Source organism: Dendrobates tinctorius, unplaced genomic scaffold (assembly GCF_039654945.1).
Source record: "Dendrobates tinctorius isolate UK_male_01 unplaced genomic scaffold, ASM3965494v1 ptg000062l, whole genome shotgun sequence".
Classification (NCBI taxonomy): domain Eukaryota; kingdom Metazoa; phylum Chordata; class Amphibia; order Anura; family Dendrobatidae; genus Dendrobates; species Dendrobates tinctorius.
In genome coordinates this window covers 30,053,476-30,070,886 of record NW_027361730.1, presented here as the reverse complement: position 1 = coordinate 30,070,886, position 17,411 = coordinate 30,053,476, and the positions used below count along the sequence as shown (strand labels likewise).

The 17,411-nt window shown below is 42.3% G+C and overlaps 1 protein-coding gene across 2 annotated transcripts in view; it reads right to left on the bottom strand.

Annotated features, from left to right (window-relative positions):
- The window catches only part of STRA6 (signaling receptor and transporter of retinol STRA6), a 219,810-nt gene that overhangs the window by 152,905 nt on the left and 49,494 nt on the right, over positions 1 to 17,411 (bottom strand). Inside the window, exon 2 of one of the 2 annotated variants that reach the window (XM_073579469.1) lies at positions 8,263 to 8,332. The gene's annotated coding sequence lies outside the window, so the exon portion shown is untranslated. Of the gene's footprint in view, positions 1 to 2,993; positions 3,098 to 8,262; positions 8,333 to 17,411 lie in introns of those variants that run through there. The other variant, XM_073579468.1, reaches the window with a different exon arrangement.

Sequence of the window (17,411 nt, the reverse complement as noted above, 5' to 3'; positions counted from 1 at the left end):
TACATACATTCCCTCAGAAGAATAGCTAGAATAAGCAATGAATGGAATAACAGAGAGACTTGTAGAAAAGTTTAGCGTTTTGAAGTGTGTCAATGATGTCAATTCACAATGAACAAATCAATGTAGAAGACACTAGGTGAGCAGTCATATGAGTGACTATGACCTTTATGTAACATTAACTTGAACTTTTCTAGCCCCTTTCACATGTCTAATCCTCTTTTACAATGGCACACCAACATGGCCCCCAACAGCTTATTAGTAATATGAGAGTGCTAATTAAGACAGCAGTCGTCGATGTCACATGAGGACAGATCTGACAATGACATCCTAACAATGACTGACTATTTCGGATCACTCAGCCTTATTGCTCTGTTATCATCCAGTTATTGAACACTTATTACTTATCTTTAATGATATTGACTGCTGTGTACCTTGGTGTATAGGCCTGATATAACCTGACTTCTTTGTTTTTTTTTTTTACATTTGATGATTACCTTACCTGGTATGTCAAGTAATTTTGAATAGAGAAATCTGAGCAGGAAGTGAATATGGCAGCTAGTCCAGGCTTGCAGCTCCCTCTGAATTTAGGTGACTACAGTACACTGCATTGATGCAGATTTAACTATCTAGTGTCATTTTCCCATTGGGGTTAAAAAGTGTTCACAGGGTTTGGACCAGTGTCGGACTGGGGAGCCAAGGGTCCACCAGCAACCAACTAAAGGGCCCCACTTTTTAACTACTTGCAAATGTGACATTATCCTCAATGCCAAATTTATATAGCAATGAACTGCATAGATTGGTAAATGAATAAGACATCGCCTGTTTCTTTACATAGTAATTCATGAGTATTGTGCCAAGCACTGCTCATATAAGAGGGCGGTGGCCCACTCTTGCACAGGAGCCCACCGGAGGATTCTCCCGTTTTCCTGTGGACCAGTCCAAGCCTGGTTTGGACTGTTGGAGGATTCTTGATATGGAGGCCAGGAATAACCGCCAATAATGCCAACTCTTTACGTGGTATGTTAGGAGTTTGCTTTCAAAATTGCCTCGCAAGATCAGTTATCCTTTCCCTGTTATTTGCGCTGTAATTACAAAATTACACTAGCTTTTACCTGAGACTGTGGCCCCCAGGCTCATAAACAACAAAATTCCTTTGATCCAACAACTAAAAATTACTAATTTTGTATTTTAATATTGTTTTTGACAAGTAAATTACAAATATACCAAACTGTCTAACAATCCAGGCATTTGCCAAGTAAATAAAAAAAAAAAAAGAAAATTTTCTTCATTTTTATTGTCATGAATTTGGTATGCTATTATTGAATATTCTAACCAGTGTAATAGAAGTCCCATCAGGTTCACTATGAATTTACCTGTCCTAACCTTTTTATTCTTCTATTGTACCCTTTTCAGATTAGATTATAGCCAACTAAACTCTGTCATCTTCTGATTGAAATAAGAGGTCTATCTTCCATACCTTGAAATAATCATGTGTTATGTCTTCCAATTTGTGAATTAATTTAAAATTATTTTGTGGCAGATCTCAGCTTCAAAGAGCATTCGTGCAATAACAATTATAATACATTTCATATTCCAATGTACAGTAAATAGGCAAAATCCGCATCTGCTTAGTATTTTGCAAAATGCCGCTCACGTACAGACTCCTGACTACCTCAAAGTGATGTAATTGGTACTGTATCAGTACAGGCATACGTTATCTCTCAATGTCTGCTAATGCTACAGCGGCCTGGCTTCCTCACATCTCATAAGTAATGTAATGGTGGCCATTCTGGAACTGAATGGTCGCTTATTCGGGAATTTATGAGGAACCTTTATATTACCCCCATACATCACCACCAGGGAGCAGCCCCCCTACTATGTATTGACATCCCCTCCCCTCTTTGTGGGGGTAAGTGTTAGGCTTTTAATAAAATGGGTTATAATTCTTTCAAACACTGAATGTTGGGGGTGAGAGGCCATCCAAGATTGGGGGAGGATGCATGTGGGTTTAAAGAATACAAATGTAAGGCAATAAATTGGCAATATTTCACTATTAAACTAAAAATTAGGCTGAAAATGTTGAGAATTCGTATTGTTACACATTAGCGTGACCCCAAAAATCTTGTCATTTTGTGCAGTGTATATATAGTTTTCTAAAGTCAAGTAGCGTTACAACGTGAACGTACAAAAACTTACTATATAACGTATGTGATGTATATTATCGCATAAACCATGATGAAAAAAAATCATGAGAAGTATAATTTTACAAATATCCTTGTAATATTAAACAGCGTAAAGTGATCTTTTCTAGCTGTTAGGTATATTGTGTAGCAACCTATTAATACAAAATGTGTAACGCGCCATAGTATTATAAATATATGTTAATAGATCAGATACATGGACATCTGAACTCAGCGGCATACAAAAAATATGAAGAATGCCAGATAATACTAGATAATTATTATTATTTTTTTTTCTCCATAGAAACACATATCATACATTTTCTTGCTGTGAAATGACCGGCTTCATATTTCTTTAAAACTAATATTCTAACCAAGTTACAATCATTTTACCACTCTAACCCTTACGCTAGGGAAGCCCTGGGTGTCCAAACAGCTAAAAAGTTAGGAAAGTGAATGGCTTGCTTTGTTACATTCCATTCTAATTTCATTTGTTCATTTTTCTTTATTGTGAAGAAATTGCATAAGACGTTATGTCCTCATGACATACAGGTAACTGATCCTGGTCTAATTCTAAATATTATCACGTCTCAGGTGAGATCTATAACTGCAGAATATGCAGCCAATACAATGTAACAGTCTGAAAAGTTTCTAAGAATCACTTCCATGTGCCACAAAGTAACAGAAAGGTCACCCTTACCCTACTGTGCTGTCTTCTCATAGCCAAAGAATAAAATCTAGTAACTGCATCCCACTTTACCATATTTTTTTATTTGAATAAGTATGCACCTGGCAACAAAAAAAAAGACAAACCTTTTGTCCTATGGTGGATGTGGCCCTCCCTGCAGGTGCTGAGCAGCAGAGACACCTGTATCCTGATAGAAGAGAAGTATGTGCACGCTCTCCTTACTTCTCTGGTCTGGAAGTGATGGGGGGGTGATTTATCTGAGATGAGGAGGTGGGGGAGAGCGCCCAGACAGAGCAGGCAAAGTTCAGTGGGAGGGGGGAGAACTTTACACCCCGCACAGCAAGAAGGTAGTGGATGTTATCCAAGAAAAGGGGGTGTGGATGTTGGTAGTGGGACTCATAGGACTACATCAGCTGCATTAATAACTTCCGAGCATACCTCTAGTCTTTGTGTAATCCACAAAAACACTTTATTGTCTACCTGAATCTTGTCCTTTTGATCCATCCGATACTGTGATTGTAGCCGAGTAATTCGCTCATGCAGCTCAGTTAATAGAACACTGCGTTCATTAACCAGTTATTAGCTTGCTGTACGACTCTGATTTAATTGACTTTTAGCCTCTCTTCGGAACATCACTTTATTTGATAAAGTGGACCTCCAGAACCAACCATTGGAGTTGAATTTTGTTCCAGTTGCCCAAAGATCTACTAAAGAAGTATTTATTTCATGGAGTGAAGTTGGCCATACACGTTAGACGACTGTCAGACAAACAATGCTTGGGGCCAATCGTCTGGCCGACAGCCATCTCAGTTGACTCTCCCATACACAGGAGCACTCCCTTGGCCGAGAGCTCTCGTGTTCCCGATGACTGATATGACAGTTGGCTGCTTAACTCCTGGAGAACATTGTGATGGGCAGTCCGAAATCATAAATACGCGATCGACATCTCCTCCAACCATCAATTGGCCGGCGGCCTCATACACATTAGACTGTCTGCTGAATCCGTTGATATCAGAGGCTTGCAGACATTAGTCTAATGTATATGGGACCTTAAGTCTTCCTATGTATTCAGTGGATGGTCGCTGTCTGACACCTCTGGCGACTGCATATCTTCCCTGAAAGCAAAAGAATTGGACACTTAAAGCACCACTCCAGCATTTTTTTTTTATTTCAGAGCTGGAATGGTTCAACTTATTTAAGTACCTTGATTCTAGTTTCATACTTAGCAACCACCTACTTCTGTTCTTCCCGGCACCGCTCTGGTACTGCGCCGTCACCTTGTCACTGCAACTTCTAAATGAATGAAAGTCACCAGCATCAGTCACAAGCTCTCAATACAAGGGTTTGATCACATGAGAGAATTGGATCGATTACGGTAATGACCTTCTGTCAGAGTTTGAGACAAGTGTCTGTTTACTGTGATCGATTCTCTCGTGTGAGAGAATTGCAGCCCATGTGCAGAGAAGATGGATAGCTAAATTTCTCTATTGTCTGTGTCCATACAAATCGAACTGCACTTAGATGTCATCTAACTGCAGTCCGATATTTTACACGCACCCTAAAACTCAAATGCGTGCGTGTGAGCCGATTTACGGAGCCACTTACAGCATGCTGTGATTTCTTCTGTAAGAAGAGGTCAGGACCGTAGTCGTGGCCGAGGACACCAGAGCCTTGGTGTCCCGGCCTCTTCCCACAAAAAAATTGTCCGCTTCTACCAGTGTACCTGTTCGGGGATCTGGTTCACCATCAGGAATTTCACTGCGGTGCGCACAGCCCCTGCACACTCAGCTTCTGTGCACAGGTTAGAAAGAACGGACACAGATACCGGTTCAGATGCCAACCAAATGAGTTTACTTTTCTCTTCAACGGTCCCGGACACATCAGTTACATTACAGTCCACAAAGCATTCCTCCTGCACTTTCCCTTTCCTGCTTTCTTTGTCCTTACGCACATTACGGGGTAGTAGCGCCCTTAGCGGTACCGCACCATCACTCCTGTAGGACCTCAGTACATAGGGGATCCCGTTCATCCGTGTTGCCCCGGATTTGCAAGCTTCAGCCCTATTTAAGATCTGCCACATGGTGAATATTCTGCGCCCTGCACGACTTTGGTACCACGTATTCCTTCCTGTTCCTGCTGCTGTCACAAAACGGAGGTTTCCCGGGTGCTCCGGTGTAATCCAGCACCCGTCTGACTGTGCACATGCTTTTCGTCTTCATAACATTCATAGCGGCTATAGTGTCTTGGGCTTAGAGCCCTTGTGGACACTTCGGGCGTACTCTCCCTTCTCAACTGCTCCTATCTCCTACACTTGCTTAACCCATAGCAGCTCCTCCTACAGTTAACCCTATGTAAACTTCCTATAGCTATACCTAACAAGGCCCACTAGTATACCCCCATATAGTGGCCCACTACAGAACTACACTTACCCATATCTAGAAATTCTATACTAATAGTTCCCTCCACTATTGAACCCGAAGGATGCACTTGCTTACCCTAACATATGCATTTACAGTTGTGGCTAAAAGTATTGACACCCCTGCAATTCTTTCAGATAATACTCAGTTTCTTCCTGAAAATGATTGCAAACACAAATTCTTCGGTATTATTATCTTCATTTAATTTGTCTTAAATGAAAAAGCACAAAAGAGAATGAAGCAAAAAGCAAAACATTGATAATTTCACACAAAACTCCAAAAATGGGCCAGGCAAAAGTATTGGCACCCTCAGCCTAATACTTGGTTGCACAACCTTTAGCCAAAATAACTGCGACCAACCACTTCCGGTAACCATCAATTAGTTTCTTACAATGCTCTTCTGGAATTTTAGACCATTCTTCTTTGGCAAACTGCTCCAGGTCCCTGATATTTGAAGGGTGCCTTCTCTAAACTGCCATTTTTAGATCTCTCCACAGGTGTTCTATGGGATTCAGGTCTGGACTCATTGCTGGCCACCTTAGAAGTCTCCAGTGCTTTCTCTCAAACCATTTTCTAGTGCTTTTTGAAGTGTGTTTTGGGTCATTGTCCTGCTGGAAGACCCATGACCTCTGAGGGAGACCCAGCTTTCTCACACTGGGCCCTACATTATGCTGCAAAATTTGTTGGTAGTCTTCTGACTTCATAATGCCATGCACACGGTCAAGCAGTCCAGTGCCAGAGGCAGCAAAGCAACCCCAAAACATCAGGGAACCTCTGCCATGTTTGACTGTAGGGACCGTGTTCTTTTCTTTGAATGCCTTTTTTTTCTCCTGTAAACTCTATGTTGATGCCTTTGCCCAAAAAGCTCTACTTTTGTCTCATCTGACCAGAGAACATTCTTCCAAAACGTTTTAGGCTTTTTCAGGTAAGTTTTGGCAAGCTCCAGCCTGGCTTTTTTATGTCTCGGGGTAAGAAGTGGGGTCTTCCTGGGTCTCCTACCATACAGTCCCTTTTCATTCAGACGCCGACGGATAGTACAGGTTGACACTGTTGTACCCTTGGACTGCAGGGCAGCTTGAACTTGTTTGGATGTTAGTCGAGGTTCTTTATCCAACATCCGTACAATCTTGCGTTGAAATCTCTTGTCAATTTTTCTTTTCCGTCCACATCTATGGAGGTTAGCCACAGTGCCATGGGCTTTAAACTTCTTGATGACACTGTGCACGGTAGACACAGGAACATTCAGGTCTTTGGAGATGGACTTGTAGCCTTGAGATTGCTCATGCTTCCTCACAATTTGGTTTCTCAAGTCCTCAGACAGCTCTTTGGTCTTCTTTCTTTTCTCCATGCTCAATGTGGTACACACAAGGACACAGGACAGAGGTTGAGTCAACTTTCATCCATGTCAACTGGCTGCAAGTGTGATTTAGTTATTGCCAACACCTGTTAGGTGCCACAGGTAAGTTACAGGTGCTGTTAATTACACAAATTAGAGAAGCATCACATGATTTTTCGAACAGTACCAATACTTTTGTCCACCCTCTTTTTTATGTTTGGTGTGGAATTATATCCAATTTGGCTTTAGGAAAATTATTTTTGTGTTTTTCATTTACGACAAATTAAATGAAGATAATAATACCAAAGAATTTGTGTTTGCAATCATTTTCAGGAAGAAACTGAGTATTATCTGACAGAATTGCAGGGGTGTCAATACTTTTGGCCACAACTGTACATGTAGAACATAATACAACACAATATATTACAATATGTACAACATGGTAACCCATATAATGTGGCAGTACCAATGAGAAAGGCGGTAATACACAATAGTGTAGCAGTACCAGAGCATAGTTATATCTGTACAACATTCACAATATATTTAAAGAGGAGGTGGCATTAAAGGGGACGTTTCTATTCACTCTCCTACAATTTCACAACCAATTTTGTCTGTAGAAAAATCGCAGATCAGCATTGCTCCATAGTACAATATTGGTCCATGTGCTATCCGATAAAACATCGGATAGCACTTGTCCAAGTTACAATCTTATGGGAGTCTCGTTCTGGCCTTGTTCTGGCCCTAATAGACCCGTGAAGTGACTTCCAGACCGTCCAGCAAACACTGGAGTGACCAGGCTGGTCACAAACTGCTGGAAGCTGGTCAGAGTTGCATCGATAACAGATGAAGACGGCGGCTGGTAAGTATGAGACTAAAGACTCGAAGCTTAGATTTGTAGCACCACTCCAGAGGTAAAATAAAATTTAAAAAACGCTGCAGTGGTGCCCAATCTTTCTCTCCCTTAATATCATTTATCAGGGGACAGTCAGGAGCACCCAATACACATTAGTCTGAGGTGTACGGAGACCTTTAGTCTAGGGGACTACATCACTACCCTTTTTATATAGAACATAGTAAATACAATAGAATTTCTAAAACAATTCTAAATCACTTAGTCATACCCGGTCTCACAGTTCTGTATTTCTCTCATAAACCCTCCAGCTGTCAGAGAATTAAAACTGCAGCTGCTTTTCATATAGTCTAACCTATCAAGAAGAAATACTCTTCGAGCATGGTTGATGCCATGTAGAGGCTTTGTTCCAATGATTTGATACAACACAACGTTCAGCGGAGAGCATATCCCTGAGCATTGTAATCTCCAATGTAATAAAACACACATTGTTTATGAGTGCTAAATACAAAGCAAACACACTTCTGATAAAGCAATGAGTTAACCCTTATAGTTCTGCAATATGAAATAATGCATGGAATATGCATATTGGCATACTGTCCCCACAATCAAATATCAGAACTCACCTGCTTGAATACTTCAGGTCACAGAACAAAGGATCGTGTGTGTTGTGATCATTTTATGTATAAAAAGAAAAAGGTCAGTTTTTCCATCATAAGTCAGTCAGCAGCTATATGTTCAACTGTACATTACAGATAGCAATCAAACACTTGACGACCTCTCTATCTTACCTCATCAAACCATAGACCTCTGTGCTTCTAGACCATGATTTGTGGAGTTACTCAGCCAGCAGATCAGGCTCTGTACATGGAGAAAATGTTTTATTGTTAATGTGAACTTGACACTTTATGAGTCATACAGATTTTAGTGTGGAACAAACTGCTGTACTATTGCACTCCTAAAAGGTGAATGTTCAATTAAGGCAGAGATGTAATCTGACTCCATTGTCTACAGGGAATCTGAGGTAGTCTGAGATCCACCTCCTGTCTCAGTATTGATTCTAGCTTCTGCTCTCCTCCCCTCATGCAACTCTGCCTTTTTAATCTGGAGATCACTAAACCATTTCAGGCATATAAATGAAATTGAGGACAGAATTAATTTATTCAAAAGGGATTAAAGGTATAAGAGAAGTGACAGGATCATTTTAGAACAAGAGATTTCAGCCCACTTCTGTAACGAGAAAGAATGAAACGCCTTAGCTCAAATGTACTGATCGTTTCTTGAGTGAAACACCAAGGCCCCAATTTATCAAGACCGGCATTGTTCACATCAATCTTGATGAGGGAACGTGTATCATGGTGTGACTGTGGGATTATAGATGTTCACCTATACTGACCCTTAGGCTAGGGGTTCCTGACTATCCCTGTACCATGATTACCCCTGAAGGAGGAGATGGCTGGGCCTCATTCTTTCCTATGCTCCTGAGTAGCAATAATGTATGGGGAAATACAAAGCAAGACAGACAGGGAAGAAATGGAAGCACAATCACACAACACTCCCTCAGTGAAATACACAGAGGAATATAGTAAATGTCCAGTGCGAGAGGCAGCAAAGTAATATAAAGATACCTAGGGGAAAAGGAGAGGGTAAACGCACACAAAGCATACTCAGACCAGCTTGAGAAATCCGTACCCTTTTTAGTCATATCACTAAGAGGTTGTGCTATGGCAGAAAAGTTTTTAATACATTTTCTGCAATAAATTGCTAAACCCCAAAAACATGGTAGTGACTTAAGGTTTCCATGATGGTCTCATTTTACTATAACCTGTAATTTAGTGGAATCCATCCAAAACCCGCAGTTGAAATCGATCAATAACCGGAAAAGGAGAGTTTGTGTATGGCGAATACACACTTATCGAGTTTAACATATAATTTCTCTCTGAGGATACGTAGTACCGGCCTGACATGTTCCATATGTGACTCATAATAGCCTGAGTATATAAGAGTATCATCAAGATAAATAAGAAATCTACCGTACATAAAAGATGAGAAAAACATCATTAACAAAATGTTGGAATGCAGCAGGTGCATTGGTAAGATGGAGAGGCATCAAAAGGTTTTCAAAGTGGTTTTCAAAGTGCCCCTCCAGTGTGTTAAAGGACGTTTCCCACTCATCCATCTGTTTGACCCAGATCAGATTATAGTCAGGTTGAGTTGAGAGAAACATTTAGCGCTGACAATCTGATTAAACAGGTCAGGAATGAGTGGGAGACAATGGTCAGGGATCCGTATAATTTCATAGAATCGTAGAGTTGGAAGGGACCTCCTGGGCCATCTGGTCCAACCCCCTGCTCAAAGCAGGATTCGCTAAATCATTCCAGACAGATGTCTGTCTAGCCTCTGTTTGAAGACATCTATTGAAGGAGAACTCACCACCTCTCGTGGCAGCCTGTTCCACTCATTGATCACTCTAACTGTCAAAAAGTTTTTTCTAATATCTAATCTGTGTCTCCTCCCATTCAGTTGTATCCCATTGCTTCTAGTCTTTCCTTGTGCAAATGAGAATAAAGATGATCCTTCTACAATGTGACAGCCCTTGAGATATTTGTAGACAGCTATTAAGTCTCCTCTTAGTCTTCTCTTCTGCAAGATAAACATTCCCAAATCCTGCAACCTTTCCTCATAAGACAGGGTTTGCAGACCAGTCACCATTCTGGTAGCTCTTTTCTGAACTTGCTCCAGTTTGTTGATGCTTTTTTTTAAAATGTGGCACCCAAAACTGGACACAGTATTCCAGATGAGGTCTGACCAAAGAGGAGTAGAGGGCAATAATGACTTCACGTGATCTAGACTCTATGCTTCTGTTAATACATCCTAGAATTGCATTTGCCTTTTTTGCTGCTGCATCACACTGTTGACTCATATTCAGTGTGTGATTTATTAGTATCCCCAAGTCTTTTTCACATGTGCTGTTGCTTAGCCCTATTCCTCCCATTCTTTACAGTGGGGAAAAAAAGTATTTAGTCAGTCAGCAATAGTGCAAGTTCCACCACTTAAAAAGATGAGAGGCGTCTGTAATTTACATCATAGGTAGACCTCAACTATGGGAGACAAACTGAGAAAAAAAAATCCAGAAAATCACATTGTCTGTTTTTTTTTCATTTTATTTGCATATTATGGTGGAAAATAAGTATTTGGTCAGAAACAAGCAATCAAGATTTCTGGCTCTCACAGACCTGTAACTTCTTCTTTAAGAGTCTCCTCTTTCCTCCACTCATTACCTGTAGTAATGGCACCTGTTTAAACTTGTTATCAGTATAAAAAGACACCTGTGCACACCCTCAAACAGTCTGACTCCAAACTCCACTATGGTGAAGACCAAAGAGCTGTCAAAGGACACCAGAAACAAAATTGTAGCCCTGCACCAGGCTGGGAAGACTGAATCTGCAATAGCCAACCAGCTTGGAGTGAAGAAATCAACTGTGGGAGCAATAATTAGAAAATGGAAGACATACAAGACCACTGATAATCTCCCTCGATCTGGTGCTCCATGCAAAATCCCACCCCGTGGGGTCAGAATGATCACAAGAACGGTGAGCAAAAATCCCAGAACCACGTGGGGGGACCTAGTGAATGAACTGCAGAGAGCTGGGACCAATGTAACAAGGCCTACCATAAGTAACACACTACGCCACCATGGACTCAGATCCTGCAGTGCCAGACGTGTCCCACTGCTTAAGCCTGTACATGTCCGGGCCCGTCTGAAGTTTGCTAGAGAGCATTTGGATGATCCAGAGGAGTTTTTGGAGAATGTCCTATGGTCTGATGAAACCAAACTGGAACTGTTTGGTAGAAACACAACTTGTCGTGTTTGGAGGAAAAAGAATACTGACTTGCATCCATCAAACACCATACCTACTGTAAAGCATAGTGGTGGAAACATCATGCTTTGGGGCTGTTTCTCTGCAAAGGGGCCAGGACGACTGATCCGGGTACATGAAAGAATGAATGGGGCCATGTATCGTGAGATTTTGAGTGCAAACCTCCTTCCATCAGCAAGGGCATTGAAGATGAAACGTGGCTGGGTCTTTCAACATGACAATGATCCAAAGCACACCGCCAGGGCAATGAAGGAGTGGCTTCGTAAGAAGCATTTCAAGGTCCTGGAGTGGCCTAGCCAGTCTCCAGATCTCAACCCTATAGAAAACCTTTGGAGAGAGTTGAAAGTCCGTGTTGCCAAGCGAAAAGCCAAAAACATCACTGCTCTAGAGGAGATCTGCATGGAGGAATGGGCCAACATACCAACAACAGTGTGTGGCAACCTTGTGAAGACTTACAGAAAATGTTTGACCTCTGTCATTGCCAACAAAGGATATATCACAAAGTATTGAGATGAAATTTTGTTTCTGACCAAATACTTATTTTCCACCATAATATGCAAATAAAATGAAAAAAAAACAGACAATGTGATTTTCTGGATTTTTTTTTCTCAGTTTGTCTCCCATAGTTGAGGTCTACCTATGATGTAAATTACAGACGCCTCTCATCTTTTTAAGTGGTGGAACTTGCACTATTGCTGACTGACTAAATACTTTTTTTCCCCACTGTATATGCTTTTTTAATTTTTATTGCCCAGATGTAGTACTTTGCATTTTCTCCCTGTAAAAAACCATTCTGTTAGTTGCTGCCCACTGCTCCAGTTTACTTATATCTTTTTGAATCCTCTCTCTTCTCTAGTATTAGCTATCCCTCCTAGTTTTGTGTAATCAGCAAATTTAATCAGTTTACCCTTAATTCCTTCATCTAAATCGTTGATAAAGATGTTGAACAATACAGGCCCAGGACAGAGCCCTGTGGTACCCCACTTGACACATTCTTCCAACTGGATGTGCAGCCATTTACGGCCACTCTTTGGGTCCGATCACTAAGCCAGTTATGAATCCACCTAACACTTGCCTTGTCCTTTGCAAACTTAGCCATTTTTTCAATAAGGATTGTGTGAGATACTTTGTCAAATGCTTTGCTGAAGTCAAGATCTACTATATCTACAGCATTTCCCTGATCCACCCAATCAGTGATTCTGTCATAGAAGGAAATTAAGCTGGTCTGACAAGACTCATTAGTTACAAACCCATGCTGATTCTGTTTAATTACTTCATTCTTATCCAGGCACTTACATACATGCTGTTTAATAATTTGTACAAAGATCATTCCTGGTATAGAAGTCAGACTCACCGGCCTATAGTTGCCTGGGTCCACCTTCTCCCCTTTTTGAAGATGGGAACAACATTTGCTCTTCTCCAGTCTTCTGGGGCTTCTCCTGTTCTCCAAGAATTTTCGAAGATTATTTGATTGAGCTCCCGCAAGTCCAGGAACGTCCTTAACCCACCATCTTTCTTTTTAATTAAGAAGAACTCCTCTGATATTGGCAAGAAAGACAGCCTAATGTGTCCTTTAGCTCCACTCTCAGTTATATACTCCTTGAGAGTCAATCTCTCTGGATAATATAAATTGTAAAATTTTCAATTGGGAAATTTTGCTCCTGTAATCAACTCCTGACATCCTTTCTCTGAGACTACATCACAAAAATCAGAGAAAGGGCCAGGAAGGCTTGTGGTAACCTGAGAAATACAGATTTCTAAACAGTGGACTTAACCAAATGGAGCTTGTATTGTAATCTCCTGAGTTTGCCAATCAAAAGTGGAATTATGCAGGGCCAACCAAGAAAACCCTAACACTACTTGTGCAGGAAGACCTCTAAGAACGTAACACAATAACTCTGAATGAAGTACCCCTTTACGGAGTTCCAGCCCCCGTACAAACTCAGAAAAGCCCCCCTGAGTCAGAGGTGACAAATTAATTGCAAATATCTGAACTGGGTTGGACAACTTTTTCAAATCCAACCCTGAAGAACTGGTTAACTGCTTGTCAATCATATTTGCCCCTGAACCACGATCAAGAAATCTGGAAATAGAAGTTTCTTGGCCCCCAATTTTAACACCGGCAGGTATCAAACATTGAGACACCAAAGTGGAGGATAGACATAGACCTAAGCTGAGATCCCCCAAACAATCTGGGTCTAGGAGTTTCATGACTGTTGTCTCTGTTTGAGCACCAAGAGACAGGTACTGGCAAAGTGTCCCATTTAACCACCCAAAAAACAAACTCCACCCCTTTTGAGTGGCATAGTGGTTTTCCTCCCATGGAATCCCCCCCCCTAACTGCATGGGCTCATGTGGTGTCCCAGATGGTAATAAAGGTATAGAAGTACCTTCCCAGGATGTTTTGGAATCTGCCAAAAATGCCTATCAATGCATATTACCAAAGACATAGCGCACTCCAAAGAGGGAGGGGTCTAATACATTACCAAAGCCTCCTGCACCTTCCCAGATAAAACCTGGAAAAACTGTCTTTTCAGCACTGGGTTATTCAACTGTGAATCTGTGGACCAGCGCTGAAACTCAGCACAGTAATCCTTTGCTGCAGAGAACATATCTTAAACTCGGCCAATGGTGTTCTCTCAGGATCAGCAGAGAAAAAAAGTCTACTGTAAAATAAAACAGGTTAAACAGAGAGTAAGGAAAAAGCCTATGCCTGTGGGTGCTGTGACAGTCACTGGTAATGTAATAGAGGGGAGATATGTTTCACTACGCCTAATGGCATCAGTGTTATAAAATCCAGAGTGTTATTCCTCCAGCACAGTAAGTGTTGCGAGGGTTAAGTTGTTATGGGCTGGTTTTTAGGGGGAGAGTGTCCCCCCCATATCTCCCTCTTTGGCTATGTGCACACGTAGATTTAGGTCCTGCGTATTCTTCTGCGCGGATTTGAAAAAATCCGCAGGTAAATTCTCAGGTCAAAATACCTGTGGTTTACCTGTGGATTAGCCTGCGGTTTAGCCCTGCGGTTTCACACCTCTACAATGAAGAAGGTGTGAAACCGCAGCGGAATCCGCACAAAGAATTGACATGCTGTGGATTAGAACCCGCAGCAAATCCGCGTGGAAAAATCCGCAGCATGTGCACAGCGTTTTTCAGTTTACCATTGAAAACAATGGTACTGTGCAACGCAGCTAAATCTGCTGCGGATCAGCAGCAGAATCCGCGCCATGTGCACATAGCCTTACAGAGCTAGCACCACTGTGTGCTGACAGGATCTTGGTGAGTTCGCAGCCATGCGATCAGTCACGTGGTTGAGGAGCCACATGGCCTAAGCTTAAATGACTGAAGGAAAGAACTGGGCTGGTAGAAAAAGCCCTGCAGGAGAGTGCTCCATGGACTAGAGTCTGAACCGTGTGTGTTCTGTCAGCCGTGAGCGAGAGGGATCTCTCTCACAGAAGAACTGTGTTTGTTCTGCCACCATTTTGTTTTGTTTTTATGTTTTACCCAGCAAGCTGTATGTTCTTTGCTACCTATAATAAACCAAAGGAAGTTCCTAAAGCTGCAGTGTACCTGTGTCTACTTCCGGGTACAGCTGAGTGAGCCGCTCTACCACAGTGCCCACTCAGTAGAGAAATAATAATTCCCACCCTCTGTTCCTCTTGTCCAGAGGAGATGGGTCATAAACTACAATACAAACTTACATGTCTCTTTGCAGGTAATAAACAAACAGCGCTCCTCTGGAAGAGGCCGCTTGGGTTCAAGGGCAGAAGGAAACGGTATGGCGGACTGAGCTCTCTGCCAAACTGACCCCTTTAATTCAGCCACCTGAAAAGATAAAGCTCGATTTTGGCTTATAAGAACTCTCATCGGATCGATACTGGAGTGTAGGGAAAAGTATGGCCAGCAATAATGTCACATTGTGACTGTGGGATAGTAGATGTGCATCTATACTGACACTCAGGCTTGGGTCCCTGGCTATCCCTGTTTAAGGCTCAAGAGATCGCAGGCCCTATCTATTTCTTTTAACTAACCAAACGATAAAAAAAAGCACTAGACATCTTAGCTGGCATGAAATGGCCAAGAGGCTTTAATAGGGTTACTTTTTTTAAAAATAAATAAATCTAAAATTAATTAATACAGTTGAGTGACTTTTGGTTTTTTAGGGTCGAGTTTCGTTTCGTGAAACCCAACTTTTCCAAAAGTCGGGTCGAGCAAGATCGGCCGATTATAGGGAAAAGTCGGGGTCGTCCCGAAACACGAAACCCAATGTAAGTCAATGGGGAATAAAAGTCGGCAGTGAGAGGAGGACAGGAAACACACCTACAGTGCCCATTTGAATGCCAAAAGCATCAATTCTTATTACTTAAGCTTGTCAACCTTAATTTACTTCATAATACTAGTTACGCACTGAAAAATGGGGGTTATTTGGCTAAAGTTGTGGGGGGGTAGGGCTGGCTCCAGATTTTCATGTGCCCTGGGCGAAAGAGCGCCCCTTTAACACATACCACAACCCATGATGCTCCGATACGGCAGAGAAATAGCGGTATAGTATAATGACAAATACTTCACTTTTTACATCTCATGACGAGGCCCATCTATATCTCCATACAGAATCATTGGTCCCATATAATGTTTGAAACAGTATATGATGCGCTCCACATAATGCTACAGTATATGTTGGTCCCCATGGATGAAGCTCCACTGTCTTATGGGCCCAAATAATGCTCCAAACATAATGGGCCCCATTTCTAATGCTCTAGTGTATAATGGGCCCTGTAAATGCTGCTCCAGTGTCTGATGTCCACCTTTGGAATGTTCCAGTGTATGGTGGGCCCCATCTATCGTTTTCCAGAGTATAGTGCTCCCCAAAAATTGCTGTCCCAACATTGAAAACAATGAAATAAGTCTCCTCGCTAGGGAATCCCTGTACTAGTCTGGACTCCTCGTCGTCCCCATCTTCCATCTCACTGCACAGTATTTCAACCTTGCAAGTGCTGTGATCCTGAGCAAGCAGGGGGGGCCCACTCGTTGGCGACGGCACTGGCACAGGGCCCCTGATAGTACGGTGGTGTGTCTGATGGCGGGTGGGCCGAACCTGCACTTTCATCTGCAGCTTCCTCTTTGTCACCGTGTAAGATGGAACTGTATATGGGAAGGGTAACCTGAGTTTCATCAGGGTCAGATTCAGGCCGGGTAGCGTGCGAGGGGAATGTAGTGGTCTGGGTCAATGTACCAGCAGATTCATCGAGCAGTGGCTGGGCATCAGTGCACTTGTGTCGCCCCCAGGAGTACGGTTGCCACAGTGGCATTACCTTCCTCCTAGGGAGTGTGATGTCATGCTTGGGAGCAACGAAGGATCTCTCTAGCAGGTTAACTGATTGGGCGGCGTTATTCCCACGAGTCATGACCCTCCAAACAGCGTTCATGAAGGCAAAGTGTTTGTTTTACGTGGGCAGTATGGTTGCAAAGCTGAACCTTAAAGGAATGTCCAGAAGGGCACCACCAGGAGTGGAGCCTACGGTTAAATTCGACTCCACCTGGGAAACCTCAACCATGCCAGCTACAGAAAAGATGCACACATTGCAAGCTTAATTCCGTTAACGAACGAGACTCCGTCATGCCCCGCGGTCCGAGTCCGGCTTACTAGAGGGACACGTGAGGCTCTGGCACATGAGATTGGCCAATAACTGGTGTGTAATGCCCTTACATGTCCGTGGCTGCATGTGCGCTACACTGAAAAGGCCAGCGTTTGTCGCTTACAGGTGCAGATAACCCGCTGAACAACGTTAGTGATGGGGATCTGTGATTACAATTATTACCCGCGAACGATACTTTCCCAGTAAGTGCAGGTCAACCGCAGTTCCGGAATTAGGCCTAACCGTCATTCCTGAAAAAATGAAAAACTTACGTGTGCAAACCACAGGTGCTGTAGCTTGCTTAACAGCTCGCCAGCCGTTCTCACGCCCAGTATGGATTACACGTGATTGCACAAAGGTGAGAAAGGGTACCGTATCCCCGGATAACATGTATGGATAGCGTACACATTCAAAATATATGTCTAT